This window comes from Rhinoderma darwinii, chromosome 2 (genome assembly GCF_050947455.1).
Source record: "Rhinoderma darwinii isolate aRhiDar2 chromosome 2, aRhiDar2.hap1, whole genome shotgun sequence".
In the NCBI taxonomy this organism is placed as follows: Eukaryota; Metazoa; Chordata; class Amphibia; order Anura; family Rhinodermatidae; genus Rhinoderma; species Rhinoderma darwinii.
This window is the reverse complement of record NC_134688.1, coordinates 223,814,086-223,826,279: the sequence shown is the minus strand read 5'-3', so window position 1 is coordinate 223,826,279 and position 12,194 is coordinate 223,814,086. Positions and strand designations below refer to the sequence as shown.

The 12,194-nt window shown below is 41.9% G+C and overlaps 1 protein-coding gene across 2 annotated transcripts in view; it reads right to left on the bottom strand.

Annotated features, from left to right (window-relative positions):
• The window catches only part of AUTS2 (activator of transcription and developmental regulator AUTS2), a 1,220,758-nt gene that overhangs the window by 1,036,518 nt on the left and 172,046 nt on the right, over positions 1–12,194 (bottom strand). The gene's annotated exons all lie outside the window — the stretch shown is intronic.

Sequence of the window (12,194 nt, the reverse complement as noted above, 5' to 3'; positions counted from 1 at the left end):
TACCAAAACATATTGAATATAAAGTTATATAATCAATACGGTCTTAAAGTGCAGACTCTCAGCGTTAATTTAAGTACACCACGTCCTCTGTAAAACATGGTGGAGGCAGTAGGATGGCATGGGCATGCATGGCTGCCAAAGGCACTGGGTCACTATTGTTTATTGATGATGTGAATAAAGACAGAAGCAGCCGGATGAATTCTGATGTGTTCAGGGATATACTTTCTGCTCAGATTCAACCAAATGCAGCAAGGTTGATTGGACGTCGCTTCACAGTACAGATGCACAATGACCCAAAACTTACCGCGAAAGCAACCCAGGAGTTTTTTAAGGCAAAGAAGTTGAATTTTCTGCAATGGCCAAGTCAATCACCAGATCTCAACCTGATTGAGCATGCGTTTCACCTGCTTAAGATTAAACTTAAAGAGGCTCTGTCACCAGATTATAAGTGCCCTGTCTCCTACATAATCTGATTGGTGCTGTAATGTAGATTACAACAGTGGTTTTTATTTTGAAAAACAATCATTTTTGAGCAAGTTATGAGCAATTTTAGATTTATGCTAATGACTTTCTCAATATAGACAACTGGGCATATTTTTACTTCTTACCAACTGGGCGTTGTACAGAGGAGTGTATGAGGCTGACCAATCAGTGACCAATCAGCTTCATATACTTCTCATTGTTCCAGCCCAGCATGATCCACAGGACAGTGTGATTGTGCAGTGAAATAAACTGGGCTGGAACAATGAGAAGTGTATGACGCTGATTGATCACTGATTAGTCAGCGTCATACACTCCTCTGTACAATGCCCAGTTGGTAAAAAGTAAAAACACGCCCAGTTGTCTATTGAGAACTCATTAGCATAAATCTAAAATTGCTCATAATTTGCTCAAAAATGATCGTTTCTCAAAATAAAAACCACTGATGTACAGCACCGATCAGTAGGAGATAGGGCATTTATAATCTGGTGACAGAGCCTCTTTAAGGCAGAAAGACCCACAAACAAGCAACAACTGAAGACCGCTGCAGTAAAGGCCTGGCAAAGCATCACAAAGGTGGAAACCCAGCGTTTGGTGATGTCCATGGGTTCTAGACTTCAGGCAGTCATTGCCTGCAAAGGATTCTTTACAAAGTATTTAAAAAAACATTTTATTTATGGTAATGTTAATTTGTCCAATTAGTTTTGAGCCCCTGAAATGAGGAGGCTGTGTAGAAAAATGGTTGCAATTCCTAAATGTTTCACAGGATATTTTTGTTCAACCCCTTGAATTAAACCTGAAAGTCAACACTTCAATTGTATCTCAGTTGTTTCATTTCAAATCCAATGTGGTGGCATGCAAAGCCAAAATAATGAAGATTGTGCCACTGTCCAAATAAATTTGGACCTAACTGTATATGTTGGGAGCTTTTCCAGTTATATATATCGAACATAGGCCAGAAAAACGATCTATGAACAATGGCTTAGAAAGACACTGTTTCAAATATACCCCATTAAAAATATGCTAATCTAAATTCCAATATTTCTTGAGTATGGGAAATTTAATATGATTAAATGGCACAAGCAAACCATTTGTGATTTCTCATGTTAAAGGGGTTTTCCCATCAGGGACAGTTATCCACAGGATGTCATGAATGTCAGATAGATGCAGGTCCCACCTCTGGGACACACACATATCTCTAGAATGGGGTCCCCTAAACCCTGCCCTGTTCTACCGCTCTAAAGTATGTGATTTCCAACCATAAAGAAGAAAACAGTGTAGCTCGCTGAGCTATGATGTTTTCTTAACTCGCTTAGTAGTGGATGGCAGTTACGGAAGCAGCGTAGCATGCAAGCTACTCTGTTTCCGTAACTACCATTCAGTCCTACGGGACTTGTATAAACAGTGTAGCTCAGCGAGCTATGCTGTTTTCTTCTTCATGATCGGAAATCACAGACTTCAGCCGCAATTCAGAGCGGTAGAGTGTTCAAGAGATAGGTGCGAGTCCCAGATGTGGGACCCGAATCCATCTGACATTTATGACATATCCTGTGGATATGTCATAAATGTCCCTGATGGGAAAACCCCTTTTAAATTAAATTAGATTAGAAATTACTTATTTTATTTTTATTTTGTTTGTTGCTTATATATTACCAACATATTCCACATAGTTGTAAATGTATTGTAATCACTCATATCAGTTACTGATCTCCATTAGGGTTGCAATCTACTTTACCCAGTTCACACAATAGGGCCAATTCCATGGGAATCCAGTTTACCCTCTTAGTATGTTTTCAGAGTGTGGTAATAAACTGGAGTAAGAGGAAGAAATCACAAGCAATGGGATAACATGCAGGTGTTGTCGCTAGTTGAATTTGAATCCAGAACCCCAGTGCTGAGTTTAGTGCTAAGACACTGTTCACAGTAGCGTCATGGCTTCCATTTATTATAGAAGCCATGACGCTGTGAAGAATCCAAAGTGATACCAATGATTCCAAAAGGATCCAAAGTGCTACTGATGGACCCCAATGACTTTAATGGGGTCCACCAGGGTTCCAGTATTTTTTTGATGCTTCAGGCTGTACTATTTATACTTTCAAAAATACCAGAATGGCTTTGTGCAAAAGCCAATTTGAACAGAGCCTTACCACAATTGCAATCTTTTCCAGCAGCCTCAGTTATATTGGGACTTTAAGTGTTCACACTTTATTTGAGTGCCTCTAATTTTAATATATTCAGAACAAAAGATTAAATTTGTAAAACATGTATTACCCTATTCTTTCTTTGTGTAGACTTACAAAAACAACTGGAGATTTACTGTAGTATAGAACAATTCACCTAGTCTTTTGAATGGTTTGCAGGTATTAGTCATAGGAAAATACATACATCTCTAGGGAAAGCAAAACCTCATATGAAGCTGAAATCTCACTTGGTTATGAGGACCTTTTCATATAATGCATTTCTTCTGCTTGATGCAGCTGGCAATAGAGTACAATGTCACTTCTTTTTTAACAAAAGGATACAGCTCGGAATATTCGATTTTAAGAAACCAGTCTCTTCTTGTTTACTGTTCATCCTACGCATGATTCTCACTCCTCTACAGGCCACTATCCTATTGTGTTTATTTCCATCTTGTTAGCGCACTAGCTCAGTCAAGGCCTTCATTAAATCTTCTCCGCCATGAAGACATCTGGGAATTAAACAGCCCACTAGCACATTAGCCAGTTTTACCTTTGAGAGTTTCTAGCAAAGCGACTTGTCCCTCTCTAATTCTTCTTATTGTACTCACTGTGGTAATATTATTAGTTTTGTCCTTATTGCTACGTGTATTAGAAAATCCATTTGAACTTTGTCACCTACATATTTTACAATCTCTTAGTATGGATTTTTAGTGTGACTGGAAAAACTATATGTTTCCTTGATCAATGTAACTGGCAAATGACCATCAAGACTATTAAAATTGAAATGTTTCACAGGGACAAATTGTTTAGTTTCACTGAAGCATAAAGAATTGCCTATGGAATTATGTTATATCATCTTTACAGTTTTGGACATAAAAAGAAGGAATAAATTGGTAGAACGGCACAGTTATTAGCACTGTATAAACATTTTGTTCTTTCTGAGAGCATAAATGATCAATAGGATTATGATAGGATTTACAGTATGTGTAGTCAAGAGTTTATTTTACAGATGGGTCAAACTTTATTGCGGTGGAAGGACAATGTGACGACTGATATGGAATTCTACTAATTCTGCACACTTGGGGAATTAAAGTTTATATCTGTATACCACTATCCAATATTCCACTGAGGAGAAAGAGCACCGTGACAAATCAAAACGGGGCCTTATCCTGGCCTGAATTTTTTTGTATTTAGACATAGCCCATTTTTTCCATTCACATACCTTCTTTCTTCTACTCTAGATCATCAGCAGTTTGGATTTTGTGCTTTGTTACACAGTCATTGGGGTACTGCAAATATTGTGTCAGAGATAAAAGTGGAGAATTACATTTTGACATGCACTAAGTATACAATCTGGGATCAGAGTTTAGAGGGAAAGATGGTTTGTCAATGGGCTAAGTAAGGGATAAAGTCCCCCGAAACATCACGGCAGGGTGTGAAGACTGGAGAATAGAGCTCAGCATACCCAGAATGAAATAATTTGTTATGGAATGTACCAAAAAAATGGAATAAAAGCAAGAAATCCTAAGGGATCTTTCACGTACAAAGCTGGAATTGTAAGTAAATTATTTTATCATTCCAAAAGTTATAAGTTGCAAAGAACGCTGCACATAATTGCATATATTTTATATTACGATTTGAATATGGAGTGACTTGAGACTTCATTTTGCAAATGCATTGACTAAACTAAATTGTGATAGCCACAAACGACATACTTGGATTGGCAGTGGGCTTTCCACCAGCTGCAACCCCCAGTAGTGGTGTGGACTGTCACAATGGCAGACACCTCTGTGTTGCATATACTTCTATTTTCAGGCCTTACCACTATCTAGACCCATGGTAATAACATGTACTGTTCCATGGTGGGTACATGATCCTAAAAAGAGAGGATTAGGTAAACTTGAGCTATTACTTTAATGACTTGGCGTTGCCCATTGTCGTTGACTTCATAAATGTTGGAAGTGAAGGTAAATAGTACGATTACTATTTCACATGGTATTTTTATTTTAGTAAAAATCCTACATTATGTAGTAAAGTTCCTTGAACGTCAAGTCAACCATGCTGAAACTAAAAAGAATCATTTTTCAACAGAGTTTGTTATTTGCTTGTTAATTTTACTCTCCTTGATTCCACGCTTTGGTAGCTTGAATACGTTGTATCAGTCTATAAAAATAGTACGGAATATTGACACTGTTGCCGCAGCAGATATACTGAGTTCTAAAGAGCAGGACTGACAGCTACTTCAGTTAGGGTAGTGATGACTTCCCACTGTGTACCAGTTTTCTAATGCTTACCAATAAGTACCTCCATGCGAGAAATGGAAATCAGGCTACAAAACACTTTAAGTGTTACAAGATAATTTTCCTTGATGTGCAGACCAATTTCTTTTAAATATCTTTTATCCAATCTGAACAAGGAAGAAATCACATTGTATATATGACACACACTACATAGCTCGAAGACTTGTACTACAATCTTTATATGTAAAAGATTAATGAATATTCTTTTGTGCATTGTCAATATTCTGAAGTAGAACATGCCGTGAGCCAACTACACTTCCCTACGTCCATTGCTAAATTTATAGATCCTTTGCAATGGAACCTTTTAGAGGACTAACTTAGGCTTTCACAAAAATGTTACAGCGAGTATGAGGAGTGCGAACATCTCCTTTATTCAATATTTTCTTCACTCACCTGGCTTCACCTTAACTTGTTTAATATGTTTAAACTAAAATGTTGAAAAATAAATTAATGGGTTATTAGCTAGATATATTTTTAGTAGACTAGCAAATGTTGCACCAGTTTATAATGAAATACACATCTGCAACATTTTGATCATCCCCATATATATATATATATATATATATATATATATATATATATATATATAAAATTTAAATTCATGTGAAAAACAGGAAAAGTGTGCAGGCAATACACTAAATAAACATGGTGCAAAAGATTGCACCAATGTCTTATCCAAAGAACCTGATGCACATAGTTTAAAGAGGCTCTGTCACCACATTATAAGTGCCCAGGGCCGCCATCAGGGGGGTATTAGGGGTAGTAGTGTAGGGGGCCCGGCCAAACTTAATTGAAAGGGGGGCCCGGCAACTGCCGCGACTTGCCTTTGGTAGAAAAAACAGGCCCCTGCAATGTCGTGAGCTGCGAGCCCCCCTCTCGTGAAACACTGGCGTGAGCTGCGGGCCCCCCTCTTATCACCGCCCGCTTGCGTGAACGACCACGCGCGAACGACCAGGCGCGCCGCCGAGAGGGAGGCGGTGCGCCCGCAACACAAGCTCTAGGGGGAAGGACAGCCACACTGGACAGCGGCGCAGTCTACTTACCTGCTGGCCCGCCTCCGACTCGTCCTCCTCGTCCGCCTCCTCGTCCTCCTCGTCCGCCTCCTCGTCCTCCTCGTCCGACTCCGCCTCCTCCTTCTTCTCCAGAGCGTGGCTGCGTAAGGAGAGGGGGAGGAGTCTAGTTGTTGCGCGGCGGCAGTTCTACGATCCCCGCCATTTTCTGGAGCCTGGAGGAGAAGGACGACATCTGGACCGAAGACATCGCCTGAAGAGGACTGGAGTGGGAGCAGCTCTTCTGACACGGTGAGTAAAGTGTCTCAAAGTGCTGTTTATGTATGGCCCTGTTCACACAGAGTATTTTGCAGGCCGAAAAAATCTGCCTCAAAATTCCTTAAAGAATTTTGAGTCAGATTTTGACCTGCACATACTATCTTGCCGCGATTTTTGCTGCGTTTTTTGCCCGCTGCGATTGAGGACAGCAGACAAAAAACGCGGCGAAAAATGCATTTTCTGCCTCCCATTGATTTCGATGGGAGGTCAGAGGCAGAACCGCGGCAAGAAAGGACATGCTGCTTTTTCTTTTTTCCGCGACTGGCTCCCATTGATTTCAGATTAAATCAATGGGAGGCGGTTTTGGAAGTTGTTTGGTGCTGATTCTGACGCAGTGTCCGAGTCAATATCAAGACAGAAAAGCAAATTGTGACCCTGGGTAGTCAGCAGGTGCAATATATATAGTCAAAAGAAGGAATGCCTGCAGGCAAACAGAACCCTTTTCCTGACTACCCAATTTAGGAATAGAAAATAAATTGTTAACACTTTTACATTTTTATTAGGCTACGTATAGCAAAAAACAGACCACATATATGGTTTAAAATTATCACTGCCAAATGCCGATGTGAAGTGGATTCAACAGCTGGGTGTTTGGATTCAACAGCTGGGCGCCACTATTTGGTGCAGTTTTGCTGGGGGAATTCCCTGCGGCTACCGGGGCGGATAACAGGCCCTAACACAAAAGTTTTGTGTTTTTTTAAGCTGGTTCACAAAAAAAAATTATTCCAAATTCTACTGGACCAATTGCCTATTTAGAGACCGGCAGCAGCTCCAGGAGCGACATCATAAGGAACACACTAGGCGGATATGCTGAGTAAAACTCCACAGCTTATCCGCCCCCGGTAGCCGCAGGGAATTCCGCCAGCAAAACCGCACCAAATAGTGGCGCAGGTTTCGTAAAGGCGTGTCCGCTGCGGGAATCCTGCAGGGAAAAAAAAGTTTCGACTTACCCCGGCCGTAGTTTAGGTGACGCATCTCTCTCTTCTGAACGTAGCCCCGCCTCCTGGGATGATGCTGTAGACCATGTGACCTGCAGCAGTCACATGCGATGAAACGTCATGACAGGAGGCCGGGCTGCGCTAAGAATAGAGGATCGCGTCACCAGAACTACGGCCGGGGCAAGTCTAAACTTTTTTATAAATTTAAAAAAGTACCTTTTTTTTTTTCTCATGTGTGCATTTTGCGGCAGAACCGCAGCATTTCCGCAACAGAGGAGCAGCGATTCCACAGAATACATTGACACGCTGCGGCTTAAAAAGCCACACTGCAGGTCCATTTTTTTTGCAGCGTGTGGATGAGATTTGTTCATATCTCCTCCACTCTGCTGCGACTGTAATACGCTGCGGATTTTCCACAATAAAATGTGTTGCATAAAATCTGCAGTGTTCATGCCTGGTGTGTTCCTACCCTAAGGCCGGATTCACACAAGCGTGTGCTTTTTGTGTGTGCAAAAACGTGGCGTTTTGCGCATGCAAAAGGTCCATAACAGCTCCGTGTGGCAGCAGCGTATGATGCGCGGCTGCGTGATTTTCGCGCAGCCGCAGCCGCCATCATTATGACACTCTGTTTGTATGTTTGTAGCACGTGGTGCTTTTCTGTTTTCATTCATAGTTTATACTGCTGCGGAAGTGCTGGGCGTGACTTTCACGCACCCATTGACTTCAATGGGTGCGGGATGCGCGAACAATGCACAAATATCAGACATGTCGTGAGTTTTACGCAGCGGACACACGCTGCATGAAAATCACTGACAGTCTGAACAGCCCCATAGAGTAACATAGGTCCGTGCGAAAATCACGCGCGTTGCACGGATGTATTACACGTTCGTCTGAATAAGCCCTAACAATAAGGCCCAGTTCACAGAGTTTTTGGGCCTTGATATTGACTCGGACACTGCGTCAGAATCAGCACCAAACAACTTCCAAAACCGCCTCCCATTGATTTAATCTGAAATCAATGGGAGCCAGTCGCGGAAAAAAGAAAAAGCAGCCGTCCTTTCTTGCCGCGGTTCCGCCTCTGACCTGCCATCGAAATCAATGGGAGGCAGAAAATGCATTTTTCCCTGCATTTTTTGTCTGCTGTCCTCAATCGCCGCAGGCAAAAAACGCGGCAAGATAGTGTGGGCAGGTCAAAATCTGCCTCAAAATTCGGTGCGCGGTTCCAGGTGGTCGCGGGTGCGCATGCGCGGGAGTTTGCGGGTGCGCGCGATCGGTCGCACGGGCGGCAGTGTTTGACGGCCCCCATGACGACCCCCATGCTACCCAGGGCCGCCATCAGGGGGGTATTATGGGTACTGATGTGAGAGGCCCGGCCAAACCTAATTGAAAGGGGGGCCCGCAGCTCACGACATTCTTTTGGTGAAAAAAACGGGCCCCATTGCAGGGGCCTGTTTTTTTTCTACCAAAAGCAAGTTGCGGCAGTTGCCGGGCCCCCCTTTCAATTAGGTTTGGCCGGGCCTCTCACATCAGTACCCATAATACCCCCCCCCCCTGATGGCGGCCCTGGGTACCATGATATAGTGCTGGACGGAGTACCGTTAACAGGCGGTGCCACGGTAGGGGGGCCCAGAAAATTTAGGTGTAGGGGGCCCTGAAATTCCTGATGGCGGCCCTGTAAGTACCCTATATTGTACATAATGTGATCGGCGCTGTAATGTAGATTACAGAAGTGTTTTTTATTTAGAAAACCGATCATTTTTGACGGAGTTATGACCTATATTAGCTTTATGCTAATGACTTTCTCAATGAACAACTGGGCGTGTTTTACTTTTTGACCAAGTGGGCGTTGTACAGAGGAGTGTATAACGCTGACCAATCAGTGACCAATCAGCGTCATACACTTCTCTCCATTCATTTACACAGCAGATAGCGATATAGCTATATCGCTATGGGCAGCCACATAAACACACTATAACGTTACTGCAGTGTCCTGACAATGAATATACATTACCTCCAGCCAGGACGTGATGTGTATTCAGAATCCTCACCACTTCTCTGCATGTCTCTGTGATTTACAGCACAGCGAGATCTCGCTGTAAATTACAGTCTACAGCGTAATCTCGCGAGACTACGCCTGCTGTGCTGTAAGTCACAGAGACGCTACAGAAGTGTCAGGATTCTGAATACACATCCCGTCCTGGCTGGAGGTAATGTATATTCATTGTCAGGACACTGCAGTAATGTTATCGTGTGTTTATGTGCCTGCACATAGCGATATAGCTATATCGCTATGTGCTGTGTAAATGAATGAAGAGAAGTGTATGACGCTGATTGGTCACTGATTGGTCAGCGTCATACACTCCGCTGTACAACGCCCACTTGGCCAAAAAGTAAAACACACCCAGTTTTTCATTGAGAAACTCATTAGCATAAAGCTAATAAGGGTCATAACTCAGTCAAAAATTATCGTTTTTCTAAATAAAAAACACTGATGTAATCTACATTACAGCGCCGATCACATCATGTACAAGATAGGCCACTTATAATGTGGTGACAGAGCCTCTTTAAATAAAATATGCCAAAATTTGAAGGTTAAAAATTCTCCTCTTGACCATTACTGATGTTCACATGCATCCATCGTATGGCCAAGAAGGCCACAATGTGGCACTCGAGCAGCATCTGGCTCAACGCCTCTTTCACACAGCCCTTGGAGACTCAATACCGTGCAAGTGTCCAGGATTCAGTGAAACAGTCCAGGATTTTAGCAACTATCCTGAAACGTTACACATTTGTAAACTTTTCTGCCCAACCTGTGTTCTCTTGTGCTTCCAAGATTGAGAAATAGCTAGACATAATTGTGAATACCAAAAGGTAGTAAAGTATAGTGAAACCTCTCTAAAAGACCTCCTCTTTGAGAAGACTACCCTATTATTCAGACAAGATTTCCTGTGACAGATTTTCAGTACATCATATACTATACATTTTGCCCACCCCTGTATGTAGACAACTCTTAAGAAGTTGCATTAGATTAAGCATGAGACATGTGACAATGCCATGGCATGGTATTGACCATATATGACCAAGCAACAAAAGGGTTATCCAGTACAATTGGCACCGTTGATCAGCAAATAATAAACCAACTAAATGTACACGGTGTTAAGTGAGGCATGGGCACAGATAATGGGGGAATAAAAGCGTGAACACATTTTCACATGCTTTTAACACTCAAGCTTGATTATGATTGAAGTCACCTTTTTATCTCGTCACTTAATCAATTGTAGCTGAAAAATCAGCTTAGTACCTCAAATAGGACAGCAATCAAAGAGCAAGAGGGAGCGAGGTACTGCAACCAGACAGCTTCTTATATAAAGCTATATAGTTGGATTATTTGTAGTTTACAATCTTGTGATGACTGATAGATATTCACAGTAGTATGACAAGCCGCATAACGCAATTTGGATATTAAAATAAGCAACACACTGCAACTGCACTGCACCTTGTACTACTAAATTAAAATAAAAAATAATTTTTTGATCTGTCCTCTTATGTGCCGTCTTTTAATCAGTGGATGACTATGAGGGTGCAAAGAGAATAGATAGGCATAGACACAGCGAAAAGCAGATCTGCCAGGTTTTTATGCTGCCCTGTCGACACACACCTAGCGATTCAGAGCTCGAGTCCAATGATATGCATAATATACATGCTCCCTCCACAATACAGCCGCTGTCACATTTTTCCATATGCACAGTAATCGGGATACATGTGTCAATCAGCAGCTGGAGGGTGGGGGAGCATGAATATCCTGCATGTCATTGTGGCTCACCACCTGCCGGGCTGGCCACGTACCGCAAATATTACATGTCCATTTTCTTACACTACTGAACATTACTGACTAAATTACAAACTGCTGAAATGATCGTGTCTGTCACTGCGTTATGCTGCCCTCAGACAGGGGAGACAAAAACCTGACAGTTCCTCTTTAAAAAAGTTATCCGGTACTATTAAAAAAAAACAAAAAAAAAACCACATGCGTTAATTAGCATTACACATTGCTAAATTCCTTTTGCCTGCACAAAATCATATTTTTGCATTACTGACCACACTCAAGTGTAACGCTACTGCAGCTCTGAAACGTGTTATGTGCGGGACTTGCAGTTTCAGCGCCGTACCCTTCTTTCCACTCAGCTCCTTCTGGACACCCACCCTCTGCTTTGCGCATGTCCATTTTTACAGATGTCATTGTTACCAGCGCTGCGTAATGTTACAATGTGCATACGTGGGGAAACGAGACAGCACTGTGGAAGACGAGGGTTGGCTTACTTCCGCAACATTGTCCCAGTGCCACCCCCCTTTGCGGTCATGTACTTTGATGATGCGCCGACAGGGGGAAGAGCTTTCTCTATTGCGTGGGACTGTGTCGGCGCATTATCAAAACAGAGAGAAGTACTGAACTTCCAGGACCATGTGACTGTATTTTCATACAGGGCCTCGGTACACAAGAATATGAAGTTTATTAGTAAGTAACCTAATTTAATGTTACTACATGATTGCCATAACATTTTCTGGTACTGGATAACACCGTTAAGTGTGGGCAGTATGGAGACTGGAATATTGGTCAGCAGTATGCCAGACTGATTCTGTTTTTTAGGGAATGTGGTGCATACTATTGCATAATGGCAGGTGGTACACCACCAATTTTCTTTGTAGAAAATATACAAGAAAAAATTAGTGATCATTCAACATGGAAGACCAGAAATCCCTTTTCCCCAAAAAAATTAAAGCCATAATTTCTGTCAGAAAAAGTGATTGGCCACCATGTGCCATTTTCTTTAGTGAAATTATGCCAGAAAATTGTAATGACTAGATAACTATTTCACTTAACACATGATTTTTGTATTTTGTTAAAAAAAAATACTAACAAACAACGGAATGTAAATTTGGTAGGGGGCTTAGTTCTAGCTTTTAACC